At 40.7% G+C, this 13,888-nt stretch overlaps 1 protein-coding gene across 1 annotated transcript in view; it reads left to right on the top strand.

The window, feature by feature from the left end:
* The window catches only part of pknox2 (pbx/knotted 1 homeobox 2), a 116,461-nt gene that overhangs the window by 28,460 nt on the left and 74,113 nt on the right, over positions 1-13,888 (top strand). The window contains exon 2 of the mRNA XM_031311025.2: positions 2,445-2,526. The gene's annotated coding sequence lies outside the window, so the exon portion shown is untranslated. The remainder of the gene's footprint in view (positions 1-2,444; positions 2,527-13,888) is intronic.

Here is a 13,888-nt window from a genome sequence, read left to right as displayed (position 1 = left end):
ATGTATGCTGTAGCTCTGTGTATTTAAATGATTGTACACATCATCAGGCACATTCGTCTTTTTGTTTTCAGTTGAAAGCGTGAGAAATGGCGGATACCAAAGAGCATCAGCAACATGTACAACACTAATTCTTGAAAACAATCTTCAAAAAATGGTTCTGCAGTTTATCTATTCCATGTTCAATGAACCACTTTATTTGCTGCATCTCATATGATGTAAACATTACTAATTGAGTTTCTTTAAAATGCGCATGACAGTGGGATAGATTATTAACTTTTTTATTGTTTTTTTTCACTTGCCTGGCCTTTAGGGATATTGATAAAACTCTAAAAAAAAGAGGAGAAATGTTTCGGCTCTTTTTGGCAAATGTCCACAGCTTTCATTCCAACCCCCCCCATCCTCTCTGGGCCTCTGGTAGTACCTACCTACCACACACACAGTAGTCCCCACTGAGCTGTGCAGGACTGGGTAAATACCATCCCTTCAGAGGCTCTGTGTTAGCAGATTGCTGGAGGTAGGCGGCCTGCTGTGAGGCCCGACCACACTCCCACTGTTCTGGAGGAGCTTTAAGCGAAAGATCAGGTGTCCAGCCCTGAATGCTTGATTGAACTTAAATCTTTTGCATGTGCGCCATAACTCTGTCTGCTGCGCTTTGCCTCGCGTGGCTCAGACACGGCCACCCAGTCAATTGCTCAAAGGAATTTGAGTCACAGCAGCTCTCTGAGCTCCCTGTTTTCACCCATGCCATTGAAAATTATAATCAGATGCATTCTGTTTGCGGTGAAGTGGAGATGGGGATATATAAATATGCCTTACAAATCACCTGTTTTATTTTAAATGATATTAAAATGTGTACTACAAACCTACAAGTAGTCAACCAAGCCATAGTCCAGATTAAGTAATTGAAATGTATGATAGAAAAACATCCATTTGACTTTTCAGAGCTACTTCATCAATTCAACTTTTAGCCAAAGTTTGACAATGCAATAGACATTTCATTTTGAATAATGATGGATGCATGGATGGATGGATGGATAGATGGAAATTTATTCTCGCCCTTTGGGACAGTCATTTCTTAAATGTCTTAAACATTAAAATCCACTCACTAGCTTTTTCCCAGAGCTTCTTCTGAGGAACACCATTGGTTTTTGTCAGAAGGGGTTTATGTGGCCTTGGTCTCAGATGAATACCATGTTACCAGAACATCCCCGGTTGGAACCAAAAGGGGGTCTTGCATGTCATCCCTTTATTTCCTGTCAGTCTTTACTGTCTATTATCAACTAAAGCCAATCAAGTCAAAAGTGGTTTTGTGACTTAAATTGAAGACCTGTTGAAAGACTGGTTGTCTGGTTTGCCTGGGCTACTACTTTTGCTATGTCTCTAGATCTAGGCAATCAAACTGGAAAGTAACATTTTATCATAGTGGGTGATGGCCAAGAGTACATAAAGTCCCAGGTTGTACACTTGACTTGACACCATTGGGATTAGGATACAATCTAATTTGTGTGTCAGTGGCATACAGTAGGCTATCCTACCACTGTCAAACAACATACCACAACTGGATTAATGTGTAGGCCTAAGTAGCATACATTCACATTATATCAATTTCTGGTTCATTGGCATTCAGTCTCCTCTACGCAGGGCGTTTACTGTCCCAAAGTTGATTTTTATTAAAGGATGTGTCAAAGCCTGATACATCGTCTTCCTCTGGGCCATAGAGCTCCATTGTTGTCCAAAAACTATTAAAAACACGTCAGTGACCCACACTGTTCACTGGGTGATATGTTCCTTCATTACCATGAACACACACACTGTAGTTTATATTGACTCAACTCCACACACACCGTCCAGCTGTCACAAATACTCACTAGAGCACCAAATGTGGATTAATCTGCGGCTGAAAAGAGTCCCCAATAAATGCAATATTTACTCCTGTTTGAGTAATGCTTATTAAAAAGTACACTGCCCAGCTGTTTTAGGTAATGTGTGAGGTTTTTAAAGATTTACATCTTCAGTAGGAACCAGTGGGCTTGGAGCTGAGTGCCAAAGACATAAAGTCATAAAGTCATAAAGACATAGTCACAAAGTATTGACACATGCACTAACACATTGTTGGTTTTGATCTTTCTATTGGATTTGTTGACAGCAGGAAAACTATAGAATAACTAGAGCTTTATCCTTTATCAGTTGTGGCATGTGAAGCAGACTAATCCATTAACCACTGCCACTGTGTCAGCACCGATACTGATGCTTCAGAGCCTACAGTATCAGTGTTATAGCAGAAGATAATGACTTTCTATCCTGCCAGTAAAACAAGTGGAGTTGACGATATACTGCATCCCTGCTTGCATTGACATCTTTAACATTCTTTCGCTGATCCTTTTTTTAATAATAATGATGACCTCATAAAGTTGCATAGTGTAAACCTTATCATCTGTCAACAGGCTGTGTTTGGAGAGTTGGATACTGGGCCACAGAGCAGAGAACAACACTGAAAGCTGCTGCGTTGCTGTGGGCAAGCCAACTGTAAGTTGTCAGCTGCATTCCTTTAAACTTTATGACATAACCAGGTTGCATAAGCTTGCGTTTGTTTATAAGTGCCAATCACTAAGCTGTGTGCAATTTTCAAGTATGTGTTTCATGAACAGAATGTCTTCATAGACATTCAGTGACAACATATCTGACAGAGCTAATCTATTTCTTCAGAGGCCAGCACCAGTCTGATTTCATTCAAGGGCACACAATCAAATGTAATTCATGCTATAAACACGTTGCCATGCACGGCTAACGATTACCCTGCTGCAGTTCACTTCAACAGGTTGAAACCAGACCATCATTTCAATCACTCGAAGCCTTGTTTTCTCCAACCCTTAAGTGAGAATTTCAATTTCTGTGCTCAGTTCTTTCTTGAACTTCCATTTATAGTTGTTTGTTTGTTTTTTAATGATTAGGGATTCACTCTCCAACAAACACACTATGAATGTGACCTAATAGGAATTTGGCATGTTGGTGCTATGTTCTATAAGGGTGATTTCATTTTATTTCTGACATTTCAAATGTAGTGCTTTCCCACGACTTATATGGTGCTGTCCGTAGTATGTTTTTCACAAATGTTCCATACCTAAACAAGCCCATACGACCAGGTGATGAGAAAAGAAACCCAAACACTGAACATGTCTGCTTACTCGTGGTCTTGACAAGAAATGGTCAGGCAATGACAATCAACAGCAAATGTAATTAAGCTCAAATGAAAGATGACAACCATTCCTTTCCAATGGTACGTGGTGCTTCCAGAGACTAAACGTAGATTCAAGAGATTTTTCAAGATTCAAGATTTTTTATTTATTTGACAAACAGTCCAGGCACATAGGAATTCTTGTTCAGGCTCTTTGAGTCAAGTGAAAAGAGTAAATGGGCAAAGAAAAGCACACCGACTAAAATAGAAAAAGATTATACAAGGTAAATAAATTCAAATAAAATAAGACAAAAAACGTAGATACTATACAAAAGAGTGCACAAAAATATAATAAAATATGAACACTGTAACTGGAGGATACAACTATGGGGGATATTGCATTTGTAATCACCATGACAGAACGGGCCATTCATGTCCAAATGCCCAAATGTTTTTTTGGATCCCCGTGACTGGAACTTGAGTTCTTCTCCACAAAAACTGTCAGTGAGGTAGAGTTTGCTGCTGAGTCACTGAGCCAGTGAGGTAATAGTGCTTTACTTTGCAGTAAATGTATCAGTGCAGGTTTGGTTTATCTGGCTTGATAAGTGGACGTTTCATGGTAAAGCTGTGTCCATACATACAAGGACAGGCAGATGAGCAAAACTGTTTTCATGTCATTAAGCTTAGGCAGCACAAATGAGCTTGATGTGTCAGACTGACTCAGACAAGTTGGTTCTTGCATGGAATTGTATCACTTTAGAAAACTAACTGCTGCAATAGAAAAGTTGTCTTAGCTAAAGATAATGAAGTGTTGATGTTGCTGTAGCTGTGAGAACTACCAGTGTGATGACTTAACGCAGCGGCTTACAATATGTGCTCTAATTAGAATTGCACAAAAACAGGTCATATTTTTAGGGATTGCAACCAGTTATTATAAATATAACTATTATGATTTTAACACGGTGATATGGTGATTAGAAGGGTTAGATCAAGGAATTGTTTGCTAGAATTGTCTTGTTGTTTGTTGTTGTTGCCCATATCCACCTCGACCTGAGTCTTTCCAGAGACAATGATATTAGAAATTAGGTAAATTGCTGTCTTGGAGCATTTGAATATTACTGCCTGTCCCTATGGTTCAGATTGAAATGAGCCAAAGGACTTTTATGTCCTCTTCTCTGCCGTGTTTGCAACTAATTGCAAATTGATTTGCAGAGCTAAAAGAAAAGTAGTGGTCGTTGCTGCTGAATGAAAAATGGTTCTGATTTTTTTTTTAATCTCAAGGCCTAATAAAAACCCCTCGCCCTATTTTTTGTTTAAAATGATTTATATATGAGATTGAGTCACGGTTCTGGAGCAGACGTGCCTCCATGCATGCATCATAATCATTGCAGGAGAAAAATGTTTTGTGTAGAAGCATCATGCTGCCATCACTGTTTTTGGTTCTTTCTCTATACTTCTCTTTTCAGGTCAACTGCATTTTGAATTGGGTCAATCTATCTCTGGGTTGGGTCTGACCATTGTCAGTTCCATTTCATATTGGGTCTCTTTGTCAAAAACATCAAATAAATGATACTCTTTGGGTTCGGGTAGGGTTTTCACTTTTCCATTTTGGATTGTGTCCACAATTTTAGAACCATGAACCATCCAGACCGTCCCTTTACATTCCTCAGTATCTGTCTTACTGGTTAGCTTCACAGGATCACTTTTGACACATCTACGTATCTAGTATAATAAATATAGCTATTGGAATACAGCATCCACATTGGATGATTCTGCACCTCACAGTTTACTTCCAGTGCAACATACAGTGGCTGGCGGAAAGTACTAATTTGGAGGTTGTGGTGGTGTGTAGTGTGTCTGACTTTCATGCAGGAGACCGGAGTTTGCGTCTCATTACAGACCTGCAATTAACATTAGTGTTGATTAAGTGGAACTATGATCTTTCCCTAAGCTTGACCAAGTGTTTTAGTTGCCTAAGTAGTCTTTCACAATCTTTCTTGTAAGTAGATTATGTGCATTTATAAAGTGCTTTTCACAGACATAAGTGATAAAGTGCTTTACAGGGTCAAACATAAAAAACACAATACAGAGTGAGAACATGATACACAATCAGTATTATTACACAATAATATTGAAAGTGCAGACCAGGTGCAGACGAGTCCAACTACCAAAGACCAAATGCCTGTCTAAACAGGGGGGTCTTTATCTGATTTTTAAAAGAACCCACAGAAACAGCAGACCGTAAGGGAGGAGGCAGAGCATGCTACAGACTCAATGGCTTGATCACCTTAATCCGGGTGCGTGGGACAGACAGTAAATTTAGAATACTAGACCAAAGGGAGCTGGCTGACAAATATGAGTGAAGTAGCTCAGCCTCATATGCAGGAGCCTGACTGGGCAATGCTCTGAATGTAAGAGTGATCATTTTAATCTGAATCCTATATGGAACAGGGAGCCAGTGAAGAGACTTACTGTAAGATAATAGGTAATAGGTAATAGGTAAAGGTAATGTAAGATCGTCTATTTGACCTAGTGAGTAGCCTTGCAGCAGCATTCTGGATTGACTACCATAACCATAGCTGCCACGTACAGATATTGTAAACAGGGATAATTTAAAATAACATTGACATTGGATGTAAAAAAATATTGGATTAAAAGTAATGCAAGGTTTTACAGAATACGTTTTTACAATGTTCCTGTCTTGCGACAGGGTTGTTCCACAACAGCATTTTCCCTGCTGGCTCTAGGATTCAAACTTGCTATCCTCTGTCATTTTCCAAATCTTGTAACATCAACCCTTCCATGTAAAGTGTTGTTTTTGTTAAATTCTTCTTAATCCTAATTAGTCTTTGTAGTAAAATTTTGTAAAGGGGCCGTATACAGAATAAGAGCTAGGACAATGGGGGATCTGTACGTCTCTAGTCGATTGCCAGAGGAGGTCTAGTTATACTGAGCCATTTGCCTCTTCCTACACACAGGCCAGACTACTCGCACAGCCAGACTCCATGTCCTCTCAGCCCCTAAATGTTCCCCACTCCTGCCCTCCCTCTCCCCATCCAAAACCTCCAGCACGATTCCCCACAAAGGATTGTTTTACGCTTAATTTTGTTAGACTTAATGAGATTTCACTAATTAAATCTTCTCTTGGTTGGAGACCCCCCGCCCCACTACATTGCCCCCTCCTTCCACTTACAATCACTCCAGCCCATGGGGTGATTGCTTGTAGAGCTATTTTAGACAAATAAACTTTTTCATGAAGAACAGGGACAGTGGGTTGCACAAGGACAGGCCTGTGTTACTGTGTCTTTCCAATTTCGCGCCAAGATGCTCTGCTGCACTTGTGATAGCCAATAGGTTTTTAAATCGGATTTGGTGTATGAGGGCAGGAAGTAGTTGTCAAGTACATTGAGATGTCTTTGCATCGTAAAGATGAGGAGCGGATGAGTATGTCAGTAGCATTGACTTTAAAAATAATGGACGTAGCAGTAGTGAGGTCACCCATTGGTTTGTGGACTGCTGTTTTGAAACCTTGAGTTTGGCAATATGGTCGTCGCCATATTGTTTTTTTTAAACCGGACCTGACCATTTTTGATGAGAGGGTGGAGCTGGAGAGGATGAAGCCGCCAAGGCAGAATTGTTTATAGTTCCAATGGCACTGCGCTAAAAGCTAAAGAGGGAAAGTTGCCGGGTTGCAGTTGTGGGTACTGTTCATCTGCATGTATTGCCGTACAGAAAATCTGCGAACTTTCCCTTGAATTACCAGCTAGCGCTAGCAGTACCTAGCTACCTTGGTTGGCAGAACCCTGAACAAGATATTTATTTTTAGGTGACCAAATGTTCCAGTTAACTTTGATGAAGTGAAAACACAGTGAGAGGGTCAAAGTTTAAGATGAAAACATGGACAACACCCCAAAACAAGTTCAGGTCTATTTTAATGTCCACAGTGCCATAGTTAGCATTGCTAAGCCTCTGTCATGATTGACAGGTCGGCGTGTAGCTGCGCCCCTAAAGCATCCCCTGATTTATCATCTTTTAAAAATAAATGGGACCATAATTTACCAAATTAATATCATGCTGCGATTGAGGCCATTAACTCAAATGAAAGTGTTTACTGAGGTAGAGTGAGATTATTTTGTTCCAGCTTGAGCTCAAGGAACTGTTGGAAATGCAGAGTTTCCTTCGAAACAATGATATCCTAATTTAAACTCCTCGTACTGTATATCCCGTCACTGCTGTTAACCAGTACATTGTAGCACAGTAGCCAAAGCTCAAAAGCAAATCCAAGTGACAGGACACTTCACTGACAAAATGGACACATGTTCCACATTCATGTCCCTAATAATAATCCCTGCATTAGCTGCATGGCAGCGCTAAAAGGGAAGTGCTGAAGGGTGGGACAAGCTCAGTTCAAGCAGTGAGGCATTGGAGGTCATTGTTGACAGCAGCCGCTTGCCCTGCTATTGTGGACGACCCTCTGGGACACTCGCACTGACTATTGTGAGAGCCAGACTCCCGTTTCCCGTTTGAGCCCTGGACACCCGGTGCCAGCTCCGCTGCTCGGTTCTTCAGCCAAAAAGTCCATTATACCCCTTAACCCACTCTCCCTCTCATGCCTCTGTGGCCATTGTGGCCCAGCTCCCCATTTATGCACACACACATACACCGTCCCCTGTCCCCCCATCCAGCCTCAGAAGCCCCTGTACTGTGGCCCTCGGGTGGGCGAGTGGGCAGCGTGCCCATTTCAGATGGGAGTGCTTCTTTGATGAAGGGCCCGTGCTGATCGGGTTTCTGCCACCTGTCATTCAGCTTAAGAAGTAGGAAAGGGGGCAACAGTGGTGTTGGGTGGTGGGAGTGAGGGGGTGGGTGATCGGAGAGATGCCATGGCAATCTGGCACCAGGCCTGCAACCCTGCTGTTGTTTTCAGCATAGCCTCCCAGATTTCTCAAGTAGTCCTTTTAGTCCAGGCAGTGGTGAGTTCCCAGTTTAATCTAATAATAAAGTAATGGAACTTCATGCATTGATATATAATTTTCCCCCTAATTTTTACTAAACGTTATAATAGACATTTCACATGAAATGCCATTTTTCTGAATTGCACATAGAAGACAAAACATTGATTGTAGTTCATTGCACTTCGTGGCCTCTCAGGTCAAACCCTTTTGGATGAGTACTGAATATTTCTTAGAAAAGTTAACACATGTACTGTAGGTGATAGCCTACATTTATAATGGTTGTCTGTTACATTGTATTTACTACAATTAATGAATGAATTAATAATTGTATTATAGTGTCATGCATACAAAAAATATGCCCAACCCAAACAGGCTTACAAGACACCATTATTTATAACAAAGGACCAGATACCAACATACCAACATAGATTAAACAAATAAACCTTGTATTCTTTGCCATGCTTTAGAACCAAAACTACAATTACTACAAATGACGTCTGATTGCATATTTTCAGACACATTTTTACAATCCATGTAGATTGCATTTCATTACTTTATTTACTTGTCCCATGTCCATGCTAGAAAGCCCCCAGAGCACATGCCTCTTACAAAGCTGTACAATTGTAATAGAAAGATTTTAATTGCACCTTGGTCTACACACATACACATAGTGCTGGCTAATCATTTACATTTTTGGATAATACCCAAATCATGGGATGTTTGTACAATGATCAATCATGCAGAATTTTCAAGTGAGTCAAACTAATAAGGGCTGACTATGACTCTTTAGTATGAATGTTGCTGTAGCGCCACCTGACTAGTTGTCAATCTAGTTGATAACTCTAGTTGAGTGTGGTAAGTATGGGTCGATGCATGTTGGGACAGAGACTCTTGACAGAGACTCTTGGAAAACAAAAAAATTATTTATATAAAGTATATTTATATGTATGCCTTGCAATTAAGGAGTTAAGAGCAAACACCTAATGAGACCCCAGATATTCACATGTAGGTGCATGCTATCCACCAAAAGCTACCAGTGTCTCCTCGACACTGCCTAAATTACCACCAAATCCATTAAGAATCTATTACATCTTTTATTTATTAAGAATGTATTAAGTTTTATCCTGATATCCTGCTTACTAACACACAAACAAACTGGACCAAAAACATAACCTCCTTGGCAGGTTGGAGGTAACACAATAATATAACCTGCTGGAATTCATCACAGGAATTCATCTCACAAACACAGCATGTTATTACAAATTGGATGCTCGTGGAATGCTGGCAGGAAAGCGTTTAGGGCCTCATTTAGCTGTGCTCATGAAAAGAAATTCATTTGCCTTTCCTCCTGAGTTGCAGTAGCGGGATTCCTCACAGTTGTGATTTTAGCCCTGCCAGGCTTATATGTACTCATTCTGTGAGATTTTAGTTAAATCAAAACGCCTGGAAGTTCCTATTAATCGCAAGTACTTTATAACGGTAGCAATTGAGCTGGATGTAGTTGTTGCTGATAAACATAGTGTTGACAAATGCTGTATCTGAACTTCTAGCATTTTAGCTGATGGTCTTAACAGGTATGGAATTGTGGCTGCCATTTCAAATTTCAAATGGTGCAGTAGCTGTACCCTTTGTGGGTTAATATCACACCATCTTTAGCAAATAATTTGTCAGATTCTGAGGCCTGCAGTCAGGCCTTGTGTTAGGAGGATTTGCAGAGGTAATGAAATGATTCTTGGCTCTATTTTGGATACAGAATGACTTAAATCAAAGAAGATTGGAAGGCAAACTGGCACCCGCCGACGTACTCTCTCTGACCTCTCTGTTACATGATTTTAGGGTCATGCCTATGCTCTACATTATTAGCTTCACTGTGTGATCCCACATTTCCCTCCATCACACTCGCTACTTCTATGCTTAACCGTCACCCTCCAATCCATCCATAACCATCTCTGCCTCACCCGGGCTCTTTACCCTACCAGCCCTAATTGTAATTATGTTGATTTAACTTAGACACATGCGGCTCCCTCCCCGTCATCTGAATGGATGCTTATTAGGTTGAATATATATATTTTTTTTTTTTATTTATTTATTCCCATTTCTCAGGGTCCCTGTCGGCATTTCCAATTACTCTTGTCGTGCGGCTGTAATTGCCTCCATGCTAATGGCCGCCAGACAATCGTGCTAAATGAGGTGAGGCCGAGAGGCTAGGAGCCCGACTTCATTAAGAGCTAATGGGATTTTATAAGGGGGACTGAAGACCCAGCTCATCAAAAAGAGGGAGATGGAAGGAAAACAAAACAGATGGAGGGGGAGAGCCAAATCCCCACTGTTCTAACTTAGCCTGCTCCTTTTCCTGGCACTCTGATGAAAAAAAAAAGAACAGGTTACTCTTTCTCTAGAGGACTACTAGCTTAATATAGAGAGAGACAATACTCCTGAAAAATAGACATGCTGATAAACTGATACGTTTGCATAATTCCTCTGGCTGTTCAGTTGAATATGAAAAGCAGCTATTTTTATGTGTCCCGTGCTCTTGGAAGCGTTCTCAAGGCAACTATTTCATTGTTGGCAAAGTAACAGCAACAGATATGTTTAAATTATATATTTTACAAGTGAGTGGACAGTCCAGTCCAAATCCTCCCACATATTTCACACTTTATGTAGACGGAGAGGGACTTGGATTGGTGCAAACATGGATGAATATGAATACATGGCATGAATACAACATGATGAGACCAAGACAATAATACATACTTTAAATCTGCATATGGGTTGAAGGCCAGACAATGGCATCAGATGCCCACTACATGTCATAAAATAATTCAGAGCTGTTGAAGCTCTTATTGTTGTTGCCTGATGATAAATTATGATCCAAAATGACTATACAAATGCTTTCTTAGTTATTTTTTTGATAATGTGGTTCCAACCAAATATCAACACAAAGAATGTGTGACAAGAGTGGCTACGACTGGAAGAAACATTCTGCAAGAAAATCTTATTTTTGGGTATTTTTCTTTAGTTTTGATGTGTAACAGAACAAACCCGAATCCATTCATACACGCATTTCATTGTGGGTATGTCTTAGAAATACAATACGTACAATCCGTACAAAAACAATACATGCGTTTTTACCTCTTCCACCAAATGCTCTGTGCAGTCACGTTAACAAAGTTCTCCACTCAGACCACTAAAGTAACCCTTCAGAAATCTAATGATCCCGTACTGATCTGTCTGCCCTTGAAATGCACTGCATGGCGGCCATCCATCTTAGGGAAATCACTCTGTTCCCCATTGGAATATAGTTACAATGTTCACTTTGCAGTTGCAAGATCAGTGCCCCTATACTTTAGTTTGCCACGACATCTTAAAGCTGACACGGTTTGTCTGCCGTTGGTTTCAGCCCAATGGTCTTTTTGGCTCCTGCAGATGAGGGGCCTGCCAAATTCTATTACACGCTGAATAAACCGACGTGTTCACCTATGAGAAGCAAGCATTATAGAATCAGTGGGGTAATGGATACTGCACTGCTACCACAACCCTGACTCAGGTTCATTCCCTGGCTCTTATGTATCTGCTAGTTTGTTTATGGGAGCATAAGCGAGAGAATACGTGCATTACAGTTTCATGTGTGCCAACTATTGGTTGTCAAGGTATAACATTACCAGTAACTATTTCTTGACTCTTTGCACCATTGGCAAAGACAACATTGAGCTGCTGTTTTTGTGTAAATCAGAGGACCTACATGTACTATTGTAGGTTCGCCCGTCCTGTGTAAAGTAAAAGCCTATTTGAACATCACATAAAAATGGCAGAATTCCCCTTTAATTCATCCAGCCCTTATTAGTCAGTAAAAAAGTTTAGGGCTCTGCATGGCTACTTCTTCACAGTCAGGCCAAATGGGAGGTAATTATCTCTTTTCGGGACAACATGCAAATAGGAATCACAGAGTGTGCATCAAGGGAAATACAGCGATATAAACAACAGGACGGCATTATACAGCCTGTCTGGACACACAGTGGAAATGAGGCCAATTACCCATAGGCTATATCTGTTGTGGGCAGTGAGCAGAGGTAAATTTGACCGAAAGATAATGCAGTCTGATGTTACAATTAGCTAAACAAAATAATAATTCCGCTGTGGCTTTTGTGAAATTGTTTACTTTGTTGGTGTGCTGTCAAAATGCCGTTGAATTACCATCTAATGCAAACGCTAGTATGCATTTACTGACGTTGTAAAAGTAGACGACATTTGACTGTCAACACACAGCATGAGACCAACCCAGTTTAATTTTTATAGCTAAGTACGTAACATGTTTTTTTTACCTATCATTCTCTATTCTCCAAACCATCTACCATACAGATGGTTGTATTGTACATGAATAAAAAATAAACAAACACAAAGTGGAAATATGGGACTATCTAAAACAAAGTGTTTTTTTTATATTCCTTTTCTTTCTTTTTTATTTATCTTATTGATTCACAAACAAAGAGTTAATCATTACCTGCCTCTTAGCTGCTGTGATCAACACTTTTTTCATACTTTTTAGTAGCCTGAGGACATTTTCAGGATTTTAAAGTAATGCAAAAAATTAAATATATAGGTTAAAATACCACTAATAATAGAACGAATAAAGTACTATTAGTACTTATTTCAAGCCTGACTTAAACTCCCAAGCTTAAACTATGTCTCAACATGTTTTAATCAAAACTGAGGGCCACAATTCTCCATAATATAGTATTGAATTCAAATACAACACTTCTTAAATATCAGCGTCCTTCCTTTAAAACTACAGTCTTAAAGATCCATGTTCAGGTGGGCTAGAATGCCACAATAAGTATCGGGAAGTTGAGGAAGAAGAAGGGAATAGAAGAAATGAAAGCAGCGCATTAACTACAGAGCTGAAAGCATTTTGTAGTCAGGTCTGTATTGTGCTGTATGGAAACTCCTGTTATTTTCCACTGACTTTTCTAAGGAATCTGCTAAGTACGGCAGATGTGTCTAATCATTTGGGCTGCGGGGTGTTTTTGTCCCCTAAAACGCCGTCCAGGCTGCACTGATGGTGGTGCGATGGTCGTGGTTTAAGACTCGGGGCCTGGTAGGAACAGCTGTCCCACAGCTGCCATCTCCCCTGCTTTTGGAGTGTGGGGGGGGGAGGATGTTGAAAAACAGTCCCAAACCCCCCTCCTGGGTCAGAGCCCTGGTATGGCGGTCTCCCTGGCAACTGGAGCTGAGACAGTGGTGGTGTGAGGGTTTGTGTGTGTGTGTGTACAGTGTGTGTGTATGTGTGTGTGTGTGTGTATGTGTGTGTGTGTGTGTGTAGCAGGGAGAACAATCTGGCCAGTGAGAAGCTGAGGACCGGGGGGTTAGGGCTACACAGTCGATCCTCACTTTATCTGTATCTCTTTCAATTCAGAGACTATTGGCATTGACTGTTTCCCTGAGGCAATGTGGGACATGGCCAAAGCAGTGCACAGAGTGTCACATACCAAACAAAAATAAAACAACAACAACAACAACAAACAACCAGCATGAAATGATTAATATTCTGTCTCTCCTTTTTTCTTTAACTACTCTCTAAGCTTAACACAAGGGAATGTGAAGCTCGCTGAGCAGGGCAAGACATTGAGAGGGGGGGGGAGGGGACAGAGGGGTGAGGGAGAAGGGAGATCAGTGCAAAGAGGAGAATGTGAGTTTAGGAAGAGTGCAATGGCGGGAATGAGAAAGAAGATGGGGGGATGGAGAGGAGAGGGAGGGCCCTGGA

This window comes from Sander lucioperca, chromosome 13 (assembly GCF_008315115.2).
Source record: "Sander lucioperca isolate FBNREF2018 chromosome 13, SLUC_FBN_1.2, whole genome shotgun sequence".
Classification (NCBI taxonomy): Eukaryota; Metazoa; Chordata; class Actinopteri; order Perciformes; family Percidae; genus Sander; species Sander lucioperca.
Note: the sequence above shows the minus strand (reverse complement) of the source record. Positions and strands in the feature narration are given on the sequence as shown.